Source organism: Dermacentor andersoni, chromosome 7 (assembly GCF_023375885.2).
Source record: "Dermacentor andersoni chromosome 7, qqDerAnde1_hic_scaffold, whole genome shotgun sequence".
NCBI classification, from domain to species: Eukaryota; Metazoa; Arthropoda; class Arachnida; order Ixodida; family Ixodidae; genus Dermacentor; species Dermacentor andersoni.
This window is the reverse complement of record NC_092820.1, coordinates 138,721,111-138,731,502: the sequence shown is the minus strand read 5'-3', so window position 1 is coordinate 138,731,502 and position 10,392 is coordinate 138,721,111. Positions and strand designations below refer to the sequence as shown.

Genomic DNA, 10,392 nt, shown 5'->3' with positions numbered 1-10,392 from the left:
CTTTTGGTCGTTGGAAGTAGTGGCCTGAGTGAGATCGCGGCATTCTTCAGTTTGTCTTGCCATGGCAGAGATAGGTGCACATTGAGAAGTATCCGGCCTGTATGGTAGAATTGTGTCAATGTTGAGCTACGGGTGCAGATCGCACAGTAAAGTAAAAAGGGTTGAAAGCCAGTGGTGCTCTGAGTAGCGGTGTTGTACGCGTAGGTCACGAAGGGTAGAGTGTCGCCCTAATTTTGGTGGTACATGCATGGCAAGCATATCGCCAGGTGTTCAATTGAAGCGTCCCGTAAGGTCTTCGGTTTGAGGATGGTACACGCTAGATGTCTGATTAACAATGCGGTACTCTTTAAGAATGGCTTCAAATACTTCAGATAGGAAGCCACGCCCGCAATCACGGAGCAGTTTCCGAGGTGGGCTGTGATGCAGGATGAATCGACGAAGCAGGAAGGTGGCCACATCGTGAGCTGTAGCTGCCTGTAGGGTACTAGTTTCGGCGTATCAGGTGAGGTGGGCGACCATCACATTGCCACAGCGATTTCTGGGCGGTGCCATAGGAAAGGGCCCATACATATTAATGTCCACGTGCCCAAATGACAGGATAGGGCAAGGAAAAAGTGGCAAAATGGCTGGCGAGAAGCGGGGTGACTTCTGGCGCTGACAATCTGCTCTACAGCAAACAAACAGACCGTTAAAGACTAGCTGAGTTAAACTTCCTTATCACACTGTTCCGCCATACGTATTTTTATGTGCGGGAGGGACACTTCTCACGCGAGTGCTCCCTGGCATGTGAAGTGCGGTATTTGCCTCTGTCATGCAGACGCGGCTCGCAAAGACTCGCGCAAGAACGAACCATGGCACGCAGTCTTGCCCTCACGCTTACATGAAGGAATGTCAAGCTTGCTTTCGGTCACGTGGTGCTTCAAACGTTATCCACGCCTCATATACATGTGCGTCAAGCTTAGAGTTACGGTTTAACGCTAGGTTAAGTGTGAGATCTTTTAGAATGTATCCTCATATTCCATTCAGAAATTTTATTTGCTACATAAGTCCACACAACAATCCTGAAAAGGGGGGCTACAAATACCTTCCTAACTCAAGTCAGTTGCTAAGGGGATTCTTGTACGTACGAAAGTGTAGCTACGTAATTCCCAGTTTCGTATGCTACGGTCAAGTTGTAGTCGGCGCAGCAGCTAACGCAACAGCAATCTTCACCGGCAAGCGTGTGCGGGGAGTGCTAGGTGATTCCCATTGCATATAGGCGCAGAACTTCCTTGTCATTTTTTACACGGTTCGGATGCTTCTTTCGAGCTTGCGCGTGATTGAAACCTAGGTTGTCATGTATTTTGTATGCGCCATCCCAAAGAACATATGCAAAGTTCGCATAACTTTCCTGAGTGCTCATAGCCAGAAACTTGCAGGAGTATGAGCCATTGCATTTGGAGGTATGTAGTCATTGACGATGATAGTTTTCTGTCGAGGTTCCATCAAGATAGGATCCCGGAGTCCCAGCCATAGAGAGCTTCGCTGTAATATTGCGCACATATTTTACGATTTTTTGAGAGTGCCTCCCAGTGGAAACATCAGAATTAGAAGCAGCTGCTCTTTGAAGTTTACAAGCAATGCTTGTTGACTTCGTGGATGGATGTATGCCAATTATTTCGCATGTGATGGTGGTAATTGAATTAGCGTGCATTGCAAATAATAGCTGCTTAATATGTACGAAGCTTCTTCATTTTATTGTTCGAGATAGCGCTGTTATGCACTGGTAACTAAGCAACAAGAATGAAGTTTTCATTACTCACTTTACTGTACATTTTGCTATCCTGACTTAAGCCACGCTACAATAAAGCTTTCTCTACTTGCCAAAAACACTAACAATGTTTAAATACTCATTTTCCAAACGTTAGAGTCAGGACATTCTCAGTATATGCTAGGAATAAATGCCTAAAAATTGTTGCCTGTCTCTGTTGTTTTTATAATAAATCTTCACACAATGCAAGATAATGAATTTGCAATAGTAATATGTTCTAAATGACATTTTAATGAATCCTTTAAAACTTATTCACAGAATATTCATAAATCTGCGCTTCGTTTTTAAGTTTTTCTGTGACGGTTATCTCCAGCTTCCCACACACATCGTATATATCTAGTGATTTGTGCTATCTGGTAGGGGGTAAATAAAATCATGTTTTCAAACTAAAATTCAGTGCATTCCACTCTGTTAAGGTTGGATTACCAGCAAAGCTTAGTATGTGGGCCCCTGAAAGGCAAACTGTCCACTGCCATGCCTCAAACGCCGTATTCACATAAATGTAAGGCGAGGCGGGTCTCGTCCCTCGTCCATGATGTTTAGACTCGGAAGATGATGATGCACCGGGGTGCAAACATTGCCATGTGTTTGTTGGAAAACGCGGCACGCCACCTTTTACTAAAGAATCCTGACACGCACGTTACCGCACTCCGAGCGCACACACTGCTTCACCAGTGTGTGCCAAGGCGACTGTGCGTTGGGTAACTTTCCGTGGTGGAATAATGCTTATAAGGCACTCGAAAACTACAAGCGGTCACACACAACACAAGCCACTCAAAACTGGTTTCCCACAAGCTCTCTCTGAATCCTAGCCGTTGCTTCGGCGAAACTTTGCTTGTTTACGGGATTGGCGCCACATGGACGGTTTGCATTTGCTTTCGTTTCGCGATATTGGCAGGCAGCCCGCTTACGGCACTGCCACCACGGGAGAACGGAAGGAAAGGCAACGAGATACGCAACGAGAGCGCGGTGGGGAACGTAGACATGGCCGATACGGGCCATAGGCCCGGATTCTGAAACACTTCTTTCCTTACTAAGGATGTCTCACACGCTGTAAGGCGACCTGGCATCAATTCCGGAGCGCACCTTACTAAGGCGCACTAAGTTATGGCTTCTTTGGTGCTTCCTCGCGCTTAGGGAGCCTGAATGCTACCTTCGTGCTTCCTAACCGTGCTCCTCTAACTGAACGCATGCTTCTCTGCATGACTTTGTATGCAGTTCGCTCGGCTAGAATAGGTGACGTGCGCAGCCAAGGCCGCGGTAGCCAACCGCCGCGTATTGACGTCCAGTTTGGTTCCGCGAACCGTGTTTTGTGCCATATCTTTTTACTTTGATTTTGTGAAAAGCGAGCGGCGAGAATGACGGCCTTGCGATATTTATCCGAAGACGATAGCTTCGAAAGCTATGCACGTTTCTTCGACGAGCAAATGAACTTCTTTACGGAATTGTATACAAGCCACCGCCTTTTACTCCAACGCGACGTCTGATTGACAGGCAGAATTCATATAAATGCTACGATGAAGTGGACTTTCTAGCCCGGTAACGTTTTTCCAAGCGATCTGTTACAGCCGCACTGGCAGAGCTGCAACTGCATTGTAACACTGACATCAGAGGAGAGCCGCTATCTTCTCTCTTGAAGGACCTCATCGCACTACGTTTTTACGGAACGTGTGCCATGCAAACTGTTGTAGGCGACCTTGTGCGTGTATCCCGACCCTGTGTGTGCCGATGTGTTTGGAAGGTGACACAGCTGATATGCCTACGTCTGTGTCCAATGTACGTTCGGCTGCCAAACGCCAGTGAAGCGAAGGTAGTCATGATCAGGTACTAAGCAATCGGAAGATGCCCTGGGGTTACTATTACGTGCATCGATTGTACTCATATACCCATTAAAAGTCCCAGCGGAGACGACACAGAAGCCTTCCGAAACAGGAAAGGGGTATTTTTGGCAAACACACACACACGAACAAAACACACGCCAAAAAAGAAAGCAACGCCTCCTCAACCGAACTCAGATGCTGCCATAGTTGCTAGACTGAGTTTTCTTTCCTGCCATATGCATCAATTTTGAACTATTTTTACGTTATTAACCAAACAAATGGAATTTGTGCCCTGGTACAGAAGTATAAATGCAATTTCATCAGTCCCGGCACTTTACCTTGGCCATTCATTACAAATATTTTGTATTTTTTGTAAGTAATCTCGAAACCAGAAGCCTCTAACGTTACACTTCCTTTGGTGAGGCAGTGCTTCAGCAGGGAAGGCGAATGGAAGATTTTAGAATTTGCGGTGGCCTTCCGAGGGCGCCTAACGTTTAGTTAGCATGGAGGACTCCTTGCGGAAGGTAGGGAAACGGTCTAAGGTTAGGAGCATTTCAGAATCCGGCTCATAGCGTAGCATCTTTTCTTAACAGACTACATCTGATACGGGTTGTGCTTAAGCCTAATGTATTAAACTTAGTTTTGCTTGTTGGCGCAGTGCTTAAAGCGTGCTTCACCTCAGTCGCGGCTGGGCCCGTTATTGCACTGTCTTCAGGATCGGCCCACATGGCTCGATAGATGCATGCAATTTTTTTTCAAGAACCTTGTTTTATACAGATTTGCTATAAAATGGAAGCAGTTGTTTAAACGACGATTGTGTTGGCTTTCACGTTAAAATTGGTCCGGAAGAAAATTCACTAAATGCAATAAATTTGCCTAACATGCTTTTGGCTGAAAATAAAAACTCGAAAACTTCCTCCTGCTGCTCCCACCACATCACTTGCCGTCTGAAAGATATATTAATTCAGACGATGCAAACGCGAACAGTGGTCCTCTTTCAAATCCTAGTGCGGCACAAGTTTGGTGCTTCCTTTTCATGCTACACTCCTGGTCGACGGAGCAAGAATTATCGCGTTGTATTAAAAACTTCCTCGCACTAAATATCAGGACACAGAAGCACGCTTTCTCAAGTATTATCACCAAAAATGCTGTTCTTCATAGTCCACACAAGGTATACGGATCCATTTTCCGCACATACAAATGATTATGAGCGATGTAAAAACATCTAACCAGTTTTTTTCGCGCTTCACATTGTAGAAGGCGACGTTGGATTTCATGTACGAGAACAACATGTGCCAGAAATAAGAGAACCGGCCATTCGGAAGGTCTGCGAAAATACGAGAAGTGGTTCTTTCGCACAATCCACATGAAAGATAACTATATCTCCTTGTGCTTATGTAAGGAAGACGTCCACTTGTGGGAGAACTGAAAAATTACGCCGAGGATATAATGCAGCTTATATATACAGCCTTCAGGCCATCGCAACCTCTTAGCGAAACGTAAGGACTTGCTAAAAAAATTCGCCATTTAAACTTCCTAATTTGCGTGGTCCAGTGGCTATGCGGTTTCCGCAAATGTTTATTCTATATTTATATTTAAGAACAGCGCTGAAAAACATGGGCACTGGGGGTCACAGGACGAGCGCTGACTGCGAACACCTTTATTGAAGCCTGCGCAAATATATACTATTCGCAACGGGAATATAGAGAGAGAAAGAAGGAAGGAAAGGCGCGTCATCTTCGGTCAACTCCTGCTGCGCATGCGTCAATAACATCAAACAATACAAATGTAGCCATACGCATAGTGGACACCGGCCAAACTGATTACCTTTTAAGGAACTTAATTTCTTTATCACAAAGAGCTATGGAAGGGGAACGAAGACAGGTGGCTCCTAACTGGCCTATAGAAAATGGCTCAAAGTTATCTCTGGCCATCTCATTGCTGTACCTTTACAACAGACGTGTGTCTTCCAGGAATGGTGAACAGCTACACTTTGCACAATGAACAGCCAGATTACTGCCAGTCTTAATCTTGGTACCGTGCGCACCTCAAGCAAACGATCATAGATACAACGTTCTGTTTGCCCGATGTAAGTGTGGCCGCAAGAGGTGGGAATGGAACACACTACATTGATACTGCAATCCACAGGCTTGGTGACGTGTTTCTTATTGCCCAGTCCAGGTGTTCCCCGGCTTTCGTTCACTTTTTGGCAAAACTTTTCTCATTTGTTAGGCGTGATAAACACCACCTTTACACCCGACCGGCTTGCGGCTTTCTTGATGCGATGGGACACACCATGTAAATATGGGATCGCAAAAGTCTTGGTTAATTCTTCAAGCGCTTTGCGCTATTTCTTGGGGGGAACTAACCTCGCGCAATAAAACTTCTGTCAAGGATGACAGCAGTTGTGCAGGATAGCCACTTGCTTTAAGTCGCTGGACTTGATTGGAAAAACTGCAGGACATCGAGTGGGGCAGGAGCAAGCGACCGCATTTCTAAAGGCACCTATGGCGATGGAGCACTTCACTACTTTTGAATGGTTCGATGTGTAGGGGAGCCGGTGTTTTTTGGAACGCGGGGCATACTTCCAACACATGTGCCGCCGCTGGAGGTGTAGTTCAATGTCAAAGAAGTGGATCGGGCCTTTTCCAGGCGATTCGCTTGTGAACGTCAAACCTCGATAGATACCGCTGAATGTTTCAAACACTTGGTCGAACAGGGTTGTGGCTTCATTCGGGTGGGCAGAAAGGATCACCAGAAAATCGTCAACGTAGTGAAATACCTTCACGGGAATTGTTGCGTTGAGTTGCTCCTGGAGGGGGCTATCATAGTGCGCCAACATTAATCACTCATTGTGGACGAAATGCGAAAGCCTATGCATATCCCGTTCTTTTGCACATAGAACTCTTCATTATACAGTATGACGGTGGATAATAGGTAAACGTGGAGCAGGTCCAGCAAAGTGGCGACGTTGGTGCCAACTGCGTTCCGGAACCCGACTTCACCCATCATTTCTATGCCTTCTTGCAGAATGGCGAAGAGGTCATGTTGAGGTAGGGAATCATATAGGTAGTTGATGTCTACCGAGAAAGTCTGTGCTCTTTTCATGCTTGATTCCTTTAGGAGCTTGCCTACCACTGTCGAGTTGCGTACTAAAATGGGTCTTTTATGGGAAGCTGCCTGAGACCTTCCAGACGGTAGGACCCGAGGCACTTCTGCCAAGTGCCCACTTGCGAAACAATTACTCTGAAGGGGTGGCCCATCTTGTGAGTTTTATTTATTTATTTATTCATTTACAGAGTACCTACATCGCCATTAAGGCATTACGTAGGGGGGAACAAAATATAACCAGTAATACAGAAAAGCTTGGACAGATATACTCACAAACACAAGTACTACAATGGCTGTTAGAGAAAGGCAGACAAGTAACGTGAAACAAGCAGGTTCCAAGATATATAACACATACATTTGTTTTACAAGAGCGCCGTCACAGCATTGAATAGAATAGTTCGTTATTTGACACATTTACTATATCATTTGATAAACTGTTCCTATGTCTAATTGATTTGGGGAAAAAAGAGTAGTAAAAGAGTAATAGTGAAAACGGCGGAAAGGCACAATTCCTTGGAGCGCGTCATCGCACTAGACAACTTTTCTAGACCGGCTTCCTCACACCAGCCTACGGCGAATTTCTTGGTCTTGGAAGGGTTGAACACATCGGCAACTTTGAAATTTTCTTTGAGTGCGGATTCTGCGGAAAGGTGATATTGCAGGGAGTGGCATACAACAAAGCCGCCTTCTTAATCTGACACTAGCAATTTGAGGTCGCTACATCGCAGCGATTCGACGATGCTTGACACCTTAGGTCGACAGGGACAGGAGGTTCTCAATGAAAGTGCATCAACACACTCCAGAAGCACCCTTTCGTCAGTGGAAGCGGCTCTCCTCGCGGTGCTTCTAACAAGAGACAACGCCTCGAATTTGTCAACCTTAGGCGGAACGCAGAACTTAGGTCCCAACCTGAAAACTTTTTTCCACTTGGCGCGGAATAACTACTTCTTCAGGTTTGGCAACTAGCTAGCCAGGCGGAGGCCCGGGAGGCTTACCAATGACTGGGGTACGAATGGCACGCCAAAGAGCTTCTATGAGAAGAGACGCCACCTTAAACTATCGGCGGAAGTCCTGAGCGAGCCTGCTCGGGTACGAATTCCTTGAACACCCCAGTAGAAGTAGGTCCTTCAGGAACCGAATCTGTCTCCAGGTCTCCGACCTCAAGGGGCGGCATAATCTGAGCGCTTGATCCTCAGCAGGCAGGAAAGGGCCTACCAACAAGGCTACTTTCGGAGGCACGAATTAGCGTTTGATGGCGAAGGTCGAAAGGCGGGCATTGCAGAAGGCGCGCACAAGAAGAGATCAACAAGAAGAGCTGCCTGAGACCTTCTGGAAGGTCTCAGGCAGCTTTCCATAAGTGATGCGTTTTTAGTACGCAACTCGACAGAGGTAGACAAGTTCCTAAAGGAGGCAAGCATCAAAAGAGCACAGGCTTTCTTGGTATACATCAATGACCTATATCATTCCCTAACTCAAGATGACCTCTTCGCCGTTGTGCAGGAAGGCATAGAAATGGTGGGTGAAGTCCGGTTCCAGAACGCAGTTGGCACCAACGTCACCAATTTCCTGGACTTGCTGCACGTTTACCTAAGATGCACCGTCGTCCTGCATAATAAAGAGATCTATGTGCAAAAGAACGGGATATGCATAGGCTCTCGCATTGCGCCTGTAATGAGTGATTTATTGTTGGCGCAATATGATAGTCTCCTCCAGGAGCAACGCAGCCCAACAATTCCCGCGAAGGTGTTTCGCTACGTTGACGATTTCCTGGTGATCCTTTCTTCACACCCTAATGAAGCCACAACTCTGTTCGACCAAGTGTTTAAAAATTCAGGAACATCTATCGAGGTTTGACGTTCACAAGGGAATTGCCTGAAAAAGGCCCAATCCACTTCCTTGACCTTGAACTACACCACCACGACAGTGACACGTGTTAGATTTGTGCCCCACCTTCCAAGAAACACCTTCTCCCCTACACATCCAACCATTCAAAAGTACTTAAGCACTTCATCGCCTTAGGTGCCCTTAGATGTGCGGTCACTCGTTCTTGCCCCACTCGATGTCCTGCAGCTTCTCCGATCAAGTCAAGCGGCCTAGAGTAAGTGGCTATCCTGCACAACTGTTGTCATCCTTGACGGAAGTGTTATTGCAAGAGGTTTGTTCCCCCAAGAAACAGCGCAACGCGGTTGATGACTTAATCAAGACTGTTCGACCCCGTATATACATGCTGTGTCCCATCGCATCAAGAAAGCAGCAGGCCGGGCCGGTGTAAAGGTGGTGTTTACCGCGCCTAACAAGTTGGGAAGGTTGTGCCAAAAAAGACAACGAAAGCCGGAGAACACCTGGATTGTGCAATAAGGAACATGTCGCCAAGCGGTGTATTGCCGTGCCAATGTAGTGTATTCCATTCCCACCTCCTCCGGCTGCATTTACATAGGGCAAGCAGGACGTTGTATCAATGGTCGTTTATGTGAGCATGCGCACTGTGTCAAAATTAAGACTGGCAGTAATCTGGCTGTTCATTGTGCAAAGTGTGTCTGTTCACCATTCCTGGACGACGCACGTGTGTTGAAAAGGTACCGCAATCAGATGGCCAGAGAAATCTTTGAGGCATTTTCTATGCGTCAGTTAGGAGGCACCTGTCTTCGTTCCCTTTCGATAGCTCTTTGTGATAAAGAAATTAAGTTCCTTAAAAGGTAATCAGTTTGGCCGGTGTTCACTATGCGTATGGCTACATTTGTATTGTTTAATGTTATTGACGCATGCGCAGCAGGAGTTGACCGAAGATGACTCGCCTTCCCTTCCTCCTTTCACTCTCTTTGTGTCCGTTGCAAAAAGTATATATTTGCACAAGCTTCCTTAAAGGCGTTGTTGGCAGTCATCGCTTGCCTCCCTTGTCCGTGTTTTTGGCGTTCTTTTTAAATACGAATGATTCGTACCAACTAGCTCCCACCCAAATCCTTCTGAGTCATCTTACTCTATATATTGTAGTTCTTTGTTGCAATAATACTGGGCATACATTGAAAAAATCAACGAGGTTAATGGAATGGTTCACAGATACTAACAATCACGTAAACTTGACTTATACTAAAGATAGGAAACATTAAAGGACGAAATCATTTCTTGCAAATGTTCACAACCTATAAAGTGAACAGTATTACACCATAATTTCCTACTGAACCATATTTGGGGGAATCGAAGCTGAATATGATAAGAAAGTTTTTTTTTTTTTTGTGGCTGTGCGCCCGGTGTCGGAGCCTATTACGGCCCACAATCAATTATCTGACGTGTCATGCAATATAATACCAATTATTGGCTCAGATTGCATCTTATGTATCACGTGAGGCATAATAAAATGCGTGAGTGGAAACATTTCAGATTTATATTATTTACAGTTGTACGCAAATTCTGCTAAGACTGCAGCGAGACCACTCGTGTGCCATGCAGTAATTTTCGATCCTGCTCCTCTTCACTGCAAAATCTTTAAGCATGAAAAGCTTTTACCTCCCACGGTCGGTGACCTTCAAGTGACCTTGAGCCATTATCCAGGCACTCAAATGCGAACATTCGGGCTACCAGTCAAAACATAAGAAAATGCGGTCTCTTGTCTCCGACCCTTTGTATAGGCTCACATTAGATGCTCTACTTGTT

General features: G+C 45.8%; 1 pseudogene; it reads left to right on the top strand.

The window, feature by feature from the left end:
* Window positions 1-4,181: 4,181 nt before the first annotated feature.
* LOC126534979 (U2 spliceosomal RNA) lies at window positions 4,182-4,360 on the top strand (annotated as a pseudogene).
* Window positions 4,361-10,392: the final 6,032 nt, after the last annotated feature.